Source organism: Cynocephalus volans, chromosome 6 (genome assembly GCF_027409185.1).
Source record: "Cynocephalus volans isolate mCynVol1 chromosome 6, mCynVol1.pri, whole genome shotgun sequence".
Lineage (NCBI taxonomy): Eukaryota > Metazoa > Chordata > Mammalia > Dermoptera > Cynocephalidae > Cynocephalus > Cynocephalus volans.
In genome coordinates, this window is record NC_084465.1 from 114038262 (window position 1) to 114050261 (window position 12000).

The following is a 12000-nucleotide window of genomic DNA, read 5'->3' on the forward strand; positions in this document are numbered from 1 at the left end:
AAAAAAAAAAAAAAAAAAAAAAAAACTTGCCAGGATAACACAGCTATGGGAATTGATAAAGCTGGATTTCAAACCCAGCTTTGCATAACTCCATAGCCAAAGGTGAGCAAAGCTACAAAAATGTACTGAGTCGGGAGGAGGATGGGTGCTGGTAGGCCCGTATAGCTGCCTATGGAGGGCCACTAACCTGGTCAAGGAGCTGCGGCTTCACTTTGCATGATGAAGATTAATGCAGGTAGAGACAGGTTTTCCTGCCTGGCGGAAATTCACTCAGATACCCTAGTAAGTTCTGCCTTCTGTGTACTCCCTCCCCTACCTATGGTCTGATGGTAGCTCATATTTATATTAAGCTTTGTCAAACAGGTTGGAGCTGAGCAGCTTCTGCCCCCATTAGATGGAGTGGGAGTCCTGCAGCTCACAACACCCCTACAGAGCCTACATCCCTGGTATTGTTTGCAAGAGTCTGCCAACTCTACTTTATAGACAAATTCACATGACCCTCACATCTCCATGAAGAAAGTGGGTGTTATTGTTAAACCCATTTGCAAATGAGGGATCTGAAGTTCAGAGAGGTTAAATGACTTGCAAGAGATACCCTAGCTGGTGTCTTTTGACACGTAACCCCACCCTTGCCCCAACCCACGCTCTGCTTCTGCTTTCACCACTAACTCTTCCTGAAAGTAAAAGATCAGCTCCACCAGCCCTGGCCCCAGGAAGGAGACCCTCTTACTTGGATGCCATAAAAACAGCCTCTTGTCTCTCCATCTGCAGGTCGGTGTGATTCTGTAGGCCCCAACGCAGCACAGAGAAGCATGATGGGAAGAAGACACAACCTAGTAGCAAGAGCAAGGTCATGCTTGTCTGTGGCAGAGAAGGTAAGAAAAAGATAGCCATGAAAACACCTCAACACAATGTCCTTCAGGTCCCTGCCCACCAGCCTTTGTCACCCCACTAACACAATGGCCCATTAGATCCATCCTTCTGTAACTACCAAAAGCCACCAGGCATACCTCTCCTCTAATCTCTTTGGGATCCTCATTGCACTTTTAATATCCCTCATCCAAGGCAACTGGACATCTTAATTCTTGTTTTAAACCCAATTCCAACAATTTCATTCATTTTTCCTGTAACCCCTGAAGCTGGTCTAGACCTCCCAATCCATATCACAACCTAAAATTCCTCCTCTTTTTCCTTCACCCTGATGAGATGATTGCTGCTCTTTCTTAACTCCGCTCTGTCCCATCCTCTGCATCTCCTCACCCCCACCCCGAGTCACAGGGCCTCACCTCAAGGGACAAAGTGCAAGGATAGAGAGGGAGGTGATGTTTCCCTTTGGCAACCAAATCTTGGAAAAAGGAAGGCAGGCACGTGTTCAAGTTGTCAAGATACTTGAAATTTTAAAATAACATTTTTTTTTAAAAGAAAAAGAAAGCCCACTGTTATCCCATTACAAAAGATCTAAAAAAGAAAAGTAAAAGGAGAAACACTGAAAACACACATATTCACATATAGATTATTTTTGTCTGAAAAAGCCTCCCTTCCCATCCATTCCAGGGAGGAGAGGGTTGGGACAGACCCAGGAGGGACGTAGAGAGTCGGGGATCGCCATCCTGCATCCCATATGGCTTCGAAGGCAGCTTCCGGGGTTACAAGGACAGTGTCAAACTGCCAGGGCACGAGGCCGCTCTGCAGAGGCGGTTGCAGAGGGCAAGACCCTCCCACTGGTGGACTGGTTGGAATATGCCATCCTCCCATTGGTCAACCTGTTGACACTGTGCCCTATCATTTGCTTCCCGCTTGGGTGGGATTCTAGCGCCTCTGTAGAATTAGCCAATTAGAATTCATTGAAGACTTGATGGACAGCTACGTTTCAGGTGCGGAGCTGAAAGAAAGGAAAGGAGGAAGAGGGCGGGGAGAAAAGGACAGCCTGAGCAGATTTTGCTTTAAGGGGCTAATAGTTAAAGACGGCGAATTCTAGGGGAGCATCTGGATTTCAATTTCAGATTTCAAAGAAGCGTACTGTGTGGCTCGGTTTACATGACATTCAGAACAGGAAACACATCTAGGGTGAAAAATCAGAACAGCGTTTGACTTGGGGGGAGGTGTTGACTGGGGGCAGACCCCAGGGAGCCTTCGGAGGAGTTGGGGATGCCCTTACAGTGACCGCAGTTGTATACTCATGCATGCAGTGTGAACGTTCTCGAAGCATACTCTTGGCATTTGAGTACTTTATTTAAGCTAAGCTGCGATTCTTTAAATGCTAGAGAAATTTAGGCTCTTCCAATCCCTGAGCGAGTGAGCAAGACCCTTGTGAGCCTCAACCTCTTCCTCTGTGAGGTTGAGATAGTAATAATGCCAGCTCATTAAATGCTATTTACATAACATTTACTATAGGCCAGATGTGGATCTGAGTGCTTAAAAACATCAAGTCGTGTCCTCGAAATGACCTTGTGGGTAGGGATTATTACTGTACCTCTTTTACAGATGAGAAAACAGAGGCACGAGGTTTGGTGCCTTGTCTAGTTACACAGTCAGAAAGTGAATGAGGTAGGATTTTTTTTTTTCCTGAATTTATTGGTCTTTATAATGTTAAGCAGATATAAAAACTCATAAATTCATTTTCCAGAAGAAACTGAAAGGTTAAATAAAAAAGGAGGAAAACAAAACAAAACAAAAAAAACCATTGAATACAATTTAGACATCCTCTTGCACATTTTCAGAGCTCATCTGTGTTAACAGTTCTTGTTTCTTTAGCTACTTCATTTTTTTCCTCTGGATGGGCCTCTGAAACTAAAAGATTAAGCCAGGAGCAGGATAAGGTTGTTGAAGATGATGCTTCTAGTTGCCTGACCAGTATCCATTCTTGCCTTCTTCCTCATTTTGTTGGGGACTGAAATGTACCTATTTTAGAAACTATATTTCTCAGCCTCCCTTGCAGTTAGAGGTCTGGCCAATATGCTGTAAGCGGAAGTCAATATCTGGGGTTATGAGAAAAGCCCTTTTATAAAATGGAGGTGATGCAGTTCACAAAGAAGCAAAAATAGATGGTTCCTTTTTTTTTTTTTTAAGATGACCTGTACGGGGATCTTAACCCTTGACTTGGTGTTGTCAGCACCACGCTCAGCCAGTGAGCAAACCGGCCATCCCTATATAGGGATTCAAACCGGTGGCCTTGGTGTTATCAGTACCACACTCTCCCAAGTGAGCCATAGGCTGGCCCTTAGATGGCTTTTAAAGATATGAAAAGAGGCTGATCTGGGACTGGAAGCTGGGCAGCCTGTCTCAGGAGCCTGCCCTGCTACCTTCTCAGTTCCTGCATGGGCTCATTGTGAGGATTAAATAGAGATGATGCATTTAAACTACTTCACACTGTAATCAGCTGCTATATCACGAGCACCTACAGTATACAAGGCACTGTGCTAAAATGCTTTCTGTACATTCATTCTCTCATTTAATCATCTCTACAACCTGATAGATAAACTTTCCCATTTTACTGCTGAGTAAACTGAGGCTCAGAGAAGCTAAATGACATGTCCCAGGTCAGATAGTCAATGGCAGAGCTAGGACTCAGCCTTGGTTTGACATGCTCACTGCCTTCCAGGTTGGGAGAAGAAGAGAGGGGGAGAGAGAGGAAGGAACTGGGAGGAGCAGCGCCCCTCGGTACCCAGGGCTTACCCTGTAATATCGAATGAGCAAGGGAAGAAAGCCATGAACTGCTAAAGGTCGGGCCCAAGTTTCACAGGAATCTGGACTCTCTCCTAAATTTCTTTCTTTAGTGATCAATTTCTTCTTGTTCCCAACAAAACAGTCCAAGGCTGCACAGGCTTGTCTGAGAGATAATAGATGAGGGAAGAAAATAGTGGTGTAGAGCAATGGCTTTCAAAGATTTTTACAGCAGTAACCCACAAGAAATACCTTTTATTTCATGACTCAGCTCGTGCACAGACGCTACACTGAAAGCAAGCATTCCGGCAGTACTCACCAGCCCTTGTTAGGTGCAGCACTCCGTGGTTTCCTATATCACTTTCCCCCAAATGCTGCTCATGACCCATTAGGCAAGTTTCACAACCCACTAGTGGGTAATGACCCGAGTTGGAAAAACTTTGGATAGGAGCAGTGTTTCTCAACTTTTTTAAGGTTATTATTACTGCTTCCTTAAGGAGCCTTTGTTAGATATTTTTTTTTTCTAATTGCTACCCATCATGAAATTTTAATAACACAGAATACTGTACAGTATTTATGTATATCTATGCTTTATATATTAAACAGTAAGATTTTTTTCTGCCCCCCCAAGAATGAGTTTTCACTCCCTTGGGGGGATGTTACCCCAGTTGAGAATGATACTAATGCTTATTTTCTGAGCCACCTTTACATACACCATCCCAACCAACATCGAGTGAGATGTATTAGTCCCATTTTGCAGATGAATGAGTTGAGACTGAGAGGTTATATTAACTGTTGAAGATTGAAATGGCTGGTAATTATCCTGGGAATCCATAAATTTACCAAGATTCTAGTTCAGCCTCTTATCTTCTCCAAACCTTTGTTTCCCTATGTGGAAAATGGAGAAATTTGTCTATAGTATTGTTCCCCAAACCTCAGCTATGGTTTTTTGGTTTTTGCCCTATTCGTACTAATAATAGCCGGTATTTATATAGCATTTACTAGGTGTCAGCCAATCTAAGCCCTTTACATGTATATATATATTTTTAAAGATGACTGGTAAGAGGATCTTAACCCTTGACTTGGGGTTGTCAGCACCACGCTCACCCAGTGAGCTAACCGGCCATCCCTATATAGGGATCTGAACCCATGGCCTTGGTGTTATCAGCACCACACTCTCCCGAGTGAGCCACGGGTGGGCTGGCCCCCTTTACATATTATTAATTCATGTAATCCTTACAATAATCTAAAAGATATCATTATTACCTTCCCTGGATAGATAAAGGAATTGAATCACAGAAAGGTTGTGTGACTTGCCCAAGGTCACAGAGGTAGTGGCACAGATGGGATTTGAACCTAGTAGTCTGATTTCCAGAGTACCTGCTTTTAATTATGTATTTTAAAAGGAAGCTTTTTGTCACTACGGAAAATAGAAAAATCAGTATCACTTGCTGTAAATAGAAGGTAATAAAAAATATATAAAATGAAAAAATGTTAAAACATTCTAGCCAGATACTATCCCATGCTGCTCGTTCTGAGCTAGAAGATCCTCTCTCTTTTTGTTACAAGAAAGAAAGAAAAGATAAGCAGAGATAGAAAGGTGTTAAAGGGCTTCTGGCAGCAAAATGAGACTTTCTCTGTAGCAGTCAGAAGTGTGGAAAAGGAACTGGAAAGAGAATAGCTTGTGTGTGTGTGTGTGTTTGTGTTTGTGTGTGTGTGTGTTACTGCTGAACTGGTGTTCTACCTAAAATAAACCCAAGATGGGATGTGCTCCACACACTTTGAACCCTTGTCTAGGAGTCCTAGGAGTGTCTGGACATCCCTGCAGAGGAAGGGAGATGCAGCCAGCCAGTCCTGGCCTGGGATTGCAGCCAGAAAGCACTGGAAGCCTTGGCTGGCAGGTAGAGGGGCAATGTGGGGAGCATTCTCTGAGGCCCATCCAGGCTCGCCTGACTTCTGCCACCATCCTTCCATCTCCTAGCCTGCCTCCCCCAGTGAGTCTCTCACCCCCACGCAGTCCTCACTCAATTTACCCTGAGCGTAGACTTTACCGTTGCCAGTTCATTCAGGATCCTCTGTTTAGACGCTCTCCTGCTCATGCTCTTTCCCTGCAGACCCTGTGGATGTGTGCAGGGCTGATATCATCGACGGCTGTGAATAAGTAAACAATAAGCAGCAAGTGGCCTGTTTCCCACATGATACCCAGGGAAGGGTCCGATTCCCCCCGCCTGTACTCTGGGGAGAGTCCTGGCCAGGGTGCCAGAACATTTATTATTTAGTAACTTTATTTGTACCTGTCCCAGGTGAGGTACTCTTCCAAGCAATTCCAGTCCCACCCTTCATCTATACACCAGAAAAAGCTGAGGGGCACAGCAGGCGAGTTGGAGTCAGACAACTAAGGGTCTAGGCCCTTTCTTCTTCCATAGACTGGCTGTGTGACCTTGGCCAAGTGTCAGAACCTCCCTGAGCCTCCATGGTATATACACAAAGTCCCATTGCCTGGACCTAAATCCTGGTTCTGCCAATCACTAGCCAGGAGTCCTTGTGCAAGTGATTTCATTCCTCTGAGCCTCAGGGGAATAAAATGGGGACAACGGCAGCTCTATATAGGGCTGCTGGGATGTTTAAATGAGACATGTAAAGCACACTTCCTATGTAAATATTCATTGTAATATTCACTAATAGCTGTTGTTATATTTTTTAATAAGCCCTTGTTCTATGCCAGCTACTTTACATACATTTTCTCTAATCATCACAAGCTTGCTTATCTCTTAAGGTAATCTCACTTTCCAGATGAAGAGGACTGACACTTAGGGAGGTCACTTGATTTGCCCAAGGCTGCACAGACACACAGTGGCAGAACTAGAATTCAAATCCAGATCTTGCCTCATTCTAAAGTGTGTTTTTGTTTTTGTTTTTACAACTGGGTCATAGTTCCTTCCCGTCTATAAATTGGAAATAATGGTTTCTGCCACTCAGGTCTACTGTGAGGATTAAATAAGATGAGGTCTGTGAGAGGCCTCTGTTGAAGCTAGCTCCACTCAGCTCAGCTCCTTTCTTCCCCTGAGGTAATTACCTAAGCACAGGCCTTTCGTTTTCCTAATAAGGAGGCTAGTGAACCTCTTCTTTATCTCTGGGAGACGATATTGTCTGATGTCCACAGGAGAGGGCTGAAAGTACAAGATCAAAATCAGAACTGCCAGGTTCCCTTTCCACACACCCATGCCTGAGCCTGCTGAGGCTTCTTTCATCCTCTGGGCCTTCTCTGCACCTCTGATCTCCCACCCACCCCATGATGATTGGGAGTACATAATTCTTTTCTCCCTTCCCCAGGATCAGCGCAAAACTACATGGGATGCCATCTGACATCTCCAGCTTTGAACTTTAGGTAGAGGGAGACCTTGTGGTTATCTGGCTATTGTGATGTCAGTTTCTCCCTGCCTCTAACAAGAGGTGTGATGTGGGTGGAGGTTGGGCCTTAGCAAAGCAGGACACATACATCACCCCTCCTATTGGCATGCCTGGCAACGAGCAGGCCTGGGGCACTGCCTGCCTTCTGCATAATGTACGAGCCTGTGGTAGGAACAGAACACCATCAGTGGCAAGTCTGACACTGCAGGCTGTGGACGTGTCTGGAGGCCTTGCCAAGGCTGACTCTCTGTTGGCAGGGGCTGAAGAGGGGAGGATGTGTCACCTGAAGCCTTTCCTGGGGCTGAGGTGGGAACTGGCCTGTCTTGGTCCGTGGGATTCTGTCAGACAGACAGACAGCCCTAAGAAGGCAACCTGGCCGTGCCTTAGAATCAACAATGGTGACATTGGGGACAGCTAAACTCCTGTTTTCTTGGCTTAAAACTCCCTCTGAGAAGGCTAGAGGTGGCAGAGGGAGTGGCTGGGACCCTCTCAGTGTGGTCGAAGGTGGGAGGGAAGATTTGGGACCCAGGAACACAGACCTGGGCAACTTCCACAGCTGCCTTGGGTGTAGGAAATCCCCAGCTGCAGTGAGGGACATCAGGTGGAGAGCGTGGATGAGAGGAGGTGTAAGGTGGCACTGCTTTCAGGGGAAAATGCCAGGATGCAGCAATCATGTAGGAGGTCCAGGGCCTCCCTGGGAGGTTTCCCTTTTTAAGTGTCCATGTGTGCAAGCATTTGTGTGTGGAACCAAAAGGTTAGGAATGAAAGTGGGAGGTCTGTGTGTCTTAAAAGCCAAGGGAACCAGGGCATCTGGATAACAACACTTCACTAGCGCATAGAGTTGGATTCGACTCATTCACAGCACCAGTGAATATTCACAGGGCCCTCAAGTCTAGGCCGAGTGTTAGAGCTTGGGCTGGGGAGAAAAATCGGACCAGGTCCCAGGCATTAGCAGTCTAATCTGAGAGCCGGACTCTGAAGTAAAGAATTCAAACACCTGGGGGATCCAATCAAGATGGCGGAATAGACGGTCCCCAGCGTCACTATCTCCAACAAATCAACCAAATTTACAACTATAAAAATGTAACATCAGCCAAGCTGGGGCAGCTGGAGCTCAGGGGAAGAGGAGGAGAGACCGACGGAGTTCATGAAGGTGGGAGAAACCACGATGAGAGAAAGAAAAAGCTGCTCCGAGCATTTCCGGCCGCGGCTGCTTTAAGGCTCGAGCTGCTGAGCACATGGAGCAGGAGCTGGCAGAAGCCGCAGCTGTGCCCTTGGGATGGAGTTACTTGGAGGCAGCAGGAGAGAAGAGGGCCTTGGTGGCCCCCAGGAAAGCAAGACCACTAGAAGTGTTCACATGGACCCATGCAGCAGTGAGGAACCAGAACAACTGAAAAAAAGGAGCCGTTCAGAGGTCGGTTAGTCATTGCAAGGGACCAGCGCAGGGCCTGTCCCATGGGAAGTGTTTGGAGCATGGGCGGTGGGGGAGACGGGCCCACCGGGAGAACACTGGGACACAGCAAAGACAGCTGATCTGCCCCCCAATCAGCACAGGACCAATCGGAGGAGACTGGTCAGGAATGCAGAATTGCATGGGGTGCAGTTTGATGAAAAAACTCAGGCCCAGATCAGAGATTCTACAGAACACTGGGCTGGCCCGTGGCTCACTCGGGAGAGTGTGGTGCTGATAACACCAAGGCCACGGGTTCGGATCCTATATAGGGATGGCCGGTTTGCTCACTGGCTGAGCATGGTGCTGACAACACCAAGCCAAGGGTTAAGATCCCCTTACTGGTCATCTTTAAAAAAAAAAAAAAAAAGAAATTCTACAGAACACAGATCCACCAGGTCTCTGGATAGCTGGAAGTACCTATAAGATCAGCCATTATACCCTGAGCTGCACAAAACTTCTTCCCTAGGGAAACAGCAGCAAAGTAGCAGCTTAAACAACCACACAGCTCAAGTACTGGTTCCCACAGGAAGTTCCCCCATGTTAGAAGCAAAGGACAAAAATTAGTTCCAGCCCAGGCACACCACCAGCACCTTGGGGCCTGCCTGGGAACCAGAGGCTCGGATCTGGGGATCGGACCCCACTCCCACTTCCAGGCAAACTGCACCAGTGCCTTGGGGCCAGCCTGAGGACCTGAAGCATGGAGAAGGGGACTGGATCCCCCTCCCACAACCAGGCACACCACACCAGCACCTCCCTGCCTCAGGTCCCTGGGGCCTGCCCAGGGACCTGAGGCAGGGAGAAGGGGACCAGACCTCTCTCCCACAACCTGGCACATGGAGCCAGCACCTTGGGGCTCACCCAGGGTATGGAGTTGGGGACCAACCAGACCACCCTCCTACAAACAGGCATAACATGCCAGCACCTCAGAGCCCACCCAGGGACCCAGGGCATGCAGAAGGGGATGGGACCTCTCTCCTACAACCAGGCACAACATGCCAGCACCTCAGAGCCCACCCAGAGAGCTGGGGCAAGGAGAAGGGGACTGGAGCTCTCTCCCACAACCAGGCACATCACGCCAGCACCTTGGGGCGGACCCAGGAAGTGGAGAAGGGGACCAAACCTCTCTCCCACAACCAGGTACAACATGCCTGTAGCTCGTAACCCACCCGGAGACCTGGGGCATGGAAAAGGGGACCAGACCTCTCTCGCACACCGAGGCACACCACGTTAGAGCTTCAGAGCCTGTCCAGGGACCTGAGGCATGGAGATGGGAAACGGAACCCCCTCCCACAACCAGGCACACCATGCCAGCACCTTGGGGCCTGCCCAGGGACCCGAGGCAAGGAGAAGGGGAATGGACCTCTCTCCCACAACCAGGCACACTGAGCCAGCGCTTCAGGGCCCACCTGGGGACCTGAGGCATGGAAAAGGGGACCGGACCATCCTCTCACAACCAAGCACACTGATCCAGCGCCTTGGGGTTCACCCAGGGACCCAGGGTCTGGAGTCAGGTACCGGACCACTCTCCCACAAGCAGGCACAACATGCCAGCACCTCGGAGCCCACCCAGGGACCCAGGGTGTGGAGAAGTGGACTGGACCACTCTCCCACAACCAGGCACACCAAGCCATTGCCTTGGGGCATGCCCACGGTCCCGGGGCATGGAGAAGGAGACCGGACCACACTCCCACAACCAGGCACACCAAGCCAGCATCTTGGGTCCCACTCGGGGACCCGAGGTATGGAGCCAGGAACCAGGTCCACAACAACACGCACCACACCAGTACCTTGGGGCCCACCCAGGGACCCAAGGCAAGGAGAAGGGGACTGGACCTCTCTCCCACAACCAGGGACACCGTACCAGCACCTCAGGGCCTGCCCGGCCCAGAGGCATGCAGAAGGGGACTGGCCCTTTCTCCCACAACCAGGTACACCAAGCCAGTGCCTCAGGTCCTGCCCAGTGACCTGAGGTATGGAGCCAGGGACTGGACCCTCCTCCCACAACCAGGCACATGGTGCCAGCACCTCAGGGCCCGCCCAGATACCTGGGGCATGGAGAAGGGGACCAGACCACCCTCCCTCAACCAGGCACACTGCGCTGGCACCTCGGGACCTTCCCAGGGACCCAGGACATGGAGAAGGGGACTGGCCCCCTCTCCTACAACTAGGCTCATGACTCCAGCACCTTGGGGCCTGCCCATGGACCAGAGACATAGAGAAGGAGACCAAACACACCCGACAACCAGGTACACCGCCAGTGCCAAGGAGCATACCAAAAACAGCACCTCCACGTGGGTGGCCCACCACAACCACCACAATAACCATGGCTGCTGCAAAACCGGCTGGACACCACAGCCACCATGCAGATGGTCCGCCAACCACTGGAGTGCTTTGACAGAAGGAGAGTCACCAGCAGAGACAAAGAAGAGGATGTCTCTTTCCACAAAACCCATTTCAGAGTGACAGAAGGAGCATTTGCTCTATGATAATATTGGGGGACCCGATCACATCTCTCAGCATTGGACAGATCATCTAGGCAATAAATTAACAGACTAACCATTATTCTTTCGAAGGAGAGAAGTAAGCTAGGGCAATTAGAGGGGGGAGGGAGAGGGAATGGGGGAAGGGGAGAAATTAGACGAGGGGCATAAAGAATAATTACGATTTGTAACAATATATATGCTAGTAATATTGATTTAATCAACATCTCAATGTTCAACCCCCAAAATATGTATAATCGATTTTGATTCAATAAATTAAAAAAAAAAAAAAAATTCAAACACTTTGTGGTAAGTGCTAGGACAGTGCTATCTACTTGGTGTGGTGGGATCTCAGAGCCCAAAGCAGCCGTCTCCACCCAAGGTCGGCAGGAAGACTTCACTGAGGCAAAGCTGAGCACAGGTTCGAGGGACAAGGAAGGAGTTTGTCAGGGGGAAACGGGAAGAGCATTCTAGGCAGGGAAACGGTTTCTGCAAAGCTGTGGAGCTGTGAGACCCTATGCTCTGGTTCAGGAACCTTCAAGAGATCCTATGTGAAGCCTTGAAAGAACGGATGGGGCACAAAATCTTGTTTATATATTTATCATCTGACCCCTCTCCTCCAGTAGAATGGCAGCAACACCAGGGCAGGAGATGTGCCTTATTCTCTGCTAGAGCCCCAGAGCTTGGCGCCCGTCGGGATGGTATTGACAGGCTGCTGAAGCATGTGGGCTCTATCTTGGAGTCAGTGGGAAGTCTCTGGAGATTTTGAAGTAGAAAAGGAGCAAGATAAGATGTGAGTGGTGGGAAATCACTTTGACAGTGATGTGAAGATTGTAAAAATGGCATAAAAATGGAGAAGTGGGGTCAGATTGAAAAACTATTGATAATCCCATACAATTAACAGTTAGCTTTGATTTTCACAATATCCCTGTGAGGCAGGCGTTTCCCTCTTTTGCAGATGAGGAAATGGACTCAGCGAGGCTCGGTGACTTG